This window comes from Scylla paramamosain, chromosome 8 (genome assembly GCF_035594125.1).
Source record: "Scylla paramamosain isolate STU-SP2022 chromosome 8, ASM3559412v1, whole genome shotgun sequence".
Classification (NCBI taxonomy): Eukaryota; Metazoa; Arthropoda; class Malacostraca; order Decapoda; family Portunidae; genus Scylla; species Scylla paramamosain.
In genome coordinates this window covers 750,998-755,532 of record NC_087158.1, presented here as the reverse complement: position 1 = coordinate 755,532, position 4,535 = coordinate 750,998, and positions in this window count along the sequence as shown.

The window sequence follows — 4,535 nt, the reverse complement described above, 5'->3', positions numbered from 1 at the left end:
CAAAAGGCTCTACTTGAAGTTGAACGTGTTTTTATGGTATTAATGATAGAATAACACGATTTTTACGTTATTAGCAAAAGAAACATTCTTGAGAACCAGGTTAATAATTTATGTAGCCTTTATAAACAGTCGTGATAAGAGAGCAAGGTATGTCCGAGTACTGACTCTAAAAGACGCAGCGAGTCCTTATGACCTTAACATTCGATTAAAGCAACGACAAAAGAGACCATTTTTAACTATATAATGGCACCTTCTTGACGCTAACACTTGGAGCTTGTCATGACTAAGATTTCGCTTTCGTTGCGCATATTAAGTAATTGTGCTTTATTGGTGTCGTTTATTTCTTTTCTATTCAAGTTTTATATTTATTCATTTATTTATCTTTATTTGCTAGTATTAGTGTCTTGCTATTTCATGTATCTTTCTTTTTTTTTTTTAAGGTTCATGAAATTCCTTTTGATTTTTTTTTTTTTTTTTTCAGTAATAATTTCCATTCCAGATGTAAACAGCCGACATAATAATTTTGATGGGTTAATATTTGGTAATTCATTATTTCTGTGACGGCAATTATTAAGTACTTTTGTCAGGTAAACATTCAGTAATTAATTATCCAACAGGTCTTCTTCTGCAGCCTCTCTCTCGTTTATAAGGGATCGCTGTTCCCCACTCGTCTGTCCCATAACGGCCTGTCTTCTGCCTCTTTTCTACTTAACCCTCTCTCCCTCCCTCAGATCATCTATGCAGTCCTTCCATCTCTTCTTCAGCCTGACTCGTCTTCTTCCTTCCACCTCCAAAATAGTTCTTCACCATTTAGACGAGAGAGAGAGAGAGAGAGAGAGAGAGAGAGAGAGAGAGAGAGAGAGAGAGAGAGAGAGAGAGAGAGAGAGAGAGAGAGAGAGAATGAATTTATCTAACAGACCAAGAAGTATTTGTCAGGCTTTCAAACGTGTATAATCTTTACCTACAAATAAATACACTACAGTCTTGTCTGCATTGTATATTCAAATAGCTCAGAGGATTGATAATTATTCTTACTGTTGTTTTTAATTTATTTCTTTTGTAACTTTTTTTTTATGCAGACATGGGGAAACGGTAAAGGAGTGGGATGGAGGGATGGAACTGAGGTAGAAGTGCCAAGGATGGGAGTCACAGAGAAAGATGCAAGGGGCAGAAACAACTGGAGGAGACTCGTACATGGCAACAGGAGAATAAGAAGGAAACAGTAAAGAATCTGGCATCTTTCTGCATTTTTTGTGGCCATATCCAGCTCTCTCTCTCTCTCTCTCTCTCTCTCTCTCTCTCTCTCTCTCCGGTAAAATTGATAGGTAGCTTAATCAGTGGCAGGAAGTACATGGATTTAGTGAGTGGGAAGGTGGGGCAGCGCCGTGACGCAAACCTTGACGGGGCACAAAGCATGCAGCACGGCGGGATGGGCGGGGCGAAGGGGCGGGTAAGTTTATAGTGACTGGCAATGGTCAGACACCACGTCGCCACGGCAGGATGGAGGGGAGCTTTTATTGCGTGCTGTGACATAGAGAGGAAGGAAATTACGACACTGTGCATCTCACGAGAACAGGCATGATTTTTTTTTTTTTTTTTTTATGTAAGAGGGACACTGGCCAAGGGTAACAAAAATCCAATAAAAAACAAAATGCCCAGTGAGATGCTAGTTCCTTAAAAGGGTCCAAAGCGATAGTAAAAAACTGAAGGATAAGTGTCTTTAAACCTCCCTTTTGAAGGAATTCAAGTCATAAGAAGATGGAAATACAGAAGCAGGCAGGGAGTTCCAGAGTTTACCAGAGAAAGAGACGAATGATTGAGAATACTGGTTAACTCTTGCATTAGAGAGGTGGACAGAATAGGGGTGAAAGAAAGAAGAAATTCTTGTGAGACGAGGCCGCGGGAGGAGGGGAGGTACGCAGTTAGTAAGATCAGAAGAGCAGTTAGCATGAAAATAGCGGTAGAAGACAGTTAGAGATGCAACATTGCGGCGATGAAAGAGAGGCTGAAGACAGTCAGTTAGAGGAGAGGAGTTGATGAGATGAAAAACTTTTGATTCCACCCTGTCAAGAAGAGCAGTATGAGTGGAACCACCCCGACATGTGAAGCATACTCCATACATGGACGGATAAAGCCCTTGTACAGAGTTAGCAGCTGGGAGGGGGTGGGTGAGAAAAACTGGCGGAGGTGTCTCAGAACACCTAACTTCATAGAAGCTGTTTTAGCTAGAGATGAGATGTGAAGTTTCCAGTTCAGATTATAAGTAAAGGACAGACCGAGGGTGTTCAGTGTAGAAGAGGGGGACAGTTGAGTTGAAGAAGAGAGGATAGTTGTCTGGAAGGTTGTGTCAAGTTGATAGATGGAGGAATTGAGTTTTTTGAGGCATCGAACAATACCAAGTTTGCTCTGCCCCAATCAGAAATTTTAGAAAGATCAGAAGTCAAGCGTTCTGTGGCTTCCCTGTGTGAAATGTTTACTTCCTGAAGGGTTGGACATCTATGAAAAGACATGGAAAAGTGCAGGGTGGTATCATCAGCGTAGGAGTGGATAGGACAAGAAGTTTGGTTTAAATCATTAATGAATAATAAGAGAGTGGATGACAGGGCAGAACCCAGAGGAATACCACTGTTAATAGATTTAGGAGAAGAACAGTGACCGTCTACCACAGCAGCAATAGAACGTAGGAGGGTAGTTTGGAAATCAAAGCTTTGTGCCAGACTCTATCAAAAACTTTTGATATGTCCAAGGCGACAGCAAAAGTTTCACCAAAATCTCTAAAAGAGGATGACCAAGACTCAGTAAGGAAAGCCAGAAGATCACCAGTGGAGCGGCCTTGACGGAACCCATACTGGCGATTAGATAGAAGGCTGTGAAGTGAAAGGAAAGCCAGATCACCGGTAGAGAGGCCTAGACAGAAAACAAGCTGGCGATCAGATATAAAGTTGTGAAGTGATAGATGTTTAAGAATCTTCCTGTTGAGGATAGATTCAAAAACTTTAGATAGGCAGAAAAATAAAGCAATAGGACGGTAGTTTGAGGGATTAGAACGGTCACCCTTTTTAGGGACAGGCTGAATGTATGCAAACTTCCAGCAAGAAGGAAAGGTAGATGTTGACAGACAGAGCTGAAAGGGTTTGATTAGGCAAGGTGCAGGCACGGAGGCACAGTTTCGGAGAACAATAGGAGGGATCCCATCAGGTCCATAAGCTTTCCGAGGGTTTAGACCAGCATGGAAAACATCATTGAGAAGAATTTTAACAGGTAACATGAAGTAGTCAGAGGGTGGAGGAGAGGGAGGAAGAAGCCCAGAATCGTCCAAGGTAGAGTTTTTAGCAAAGGTATGAGCGAAGAGTTCAGCTTTAGAAATAGATGTGATAGCAGTGGTGCCATCTGGTTGAAATAAAGGAGGGAAAGAAGAAGAAACAAAGTTATTGGAGATATTTTTGGCTAGATGCTAGAATTCACGAGGGGAGTTGGATCTTGAAAGATTTTGACATTTTCTGTTAATGAAGGAGTTTTTGGCTAGTTGGAGAACAGACTTGGCATGGTTCCGGGCAGAAATATAAAGTGCATGAGATTCTGGCGATGGAAGGCTTAAGTACCTTTTGTGGGCCACCTCTCTATCATGTATAGCACGAGAACAAGCTGTGTTGAACCAAGGTTTGGAAGGTTTAGGTCGAGAAAAAGAGTGAGGAATGTACACCTCCATGCCAGACACTATCACCTCTGTTATGCGCTCAGCACACAAAGATGGGTCTCTGACACGGAAGCAGTGGTCATTCCAAGGAAAATCAGCAAAATACCTCCTCAGGTCCCCCCAACTAGCAGAGGCAAAACGCCAGAGGCACTTTCGCTTAGGGCGATCCTGAGGAGGGATTGGAGCGTTAGGACAAGACACAGATATGAGATTGTGATCGGAGGAGCCCAACGGAGAAGAGAAGATGACAGCATGAGCAGGATTAGAGGTCAGGAAAAGGTCAAGAATGTTGGGCGTATCTCCGAGATGGTCAGGAATATGAGCAAGGTGTTGCACTAATTGCTGTAGGTCATGGAGAATAGCAAATTTAAAGGCTAGTTCACCAGGATGGTCAATGAAGGGAGAGGAAAGCCAAAGCTGGTGGTGAACATTGAAGTCTTCAAGAATGGAGATCTCCATAAAAGAGAAGAGAGTCAGAATGTGCTCCACTTTGGAATTTAAATAGTCAAAGAATTTCTTATAGTCAGAGGAGTTATCTTGAGAGGTATACAACACAGATAAATTTAGTTTGAAAGTGAATCTGTAGTCGTAGCCAGATGATGGAAAATTCGGAAGATTCAAGAGCGTGGGCACCAGAGCAGGTTAAGTCATTGCGCACATGAACGCAACATCCAGTTTTGGATGGAAAATGAGGATAGAGAAAGTAGGAGGAAACAGAAAAGGGGCTACTGTCAGTTGCCTCAGACACCTGAGTTTCAGTGAGGAAAAGAAGATGAGATTTATAAGAGGAGAGGTGGTGTTCTACAGATTGAAAATTAGATCTTAGACCGCGAATATT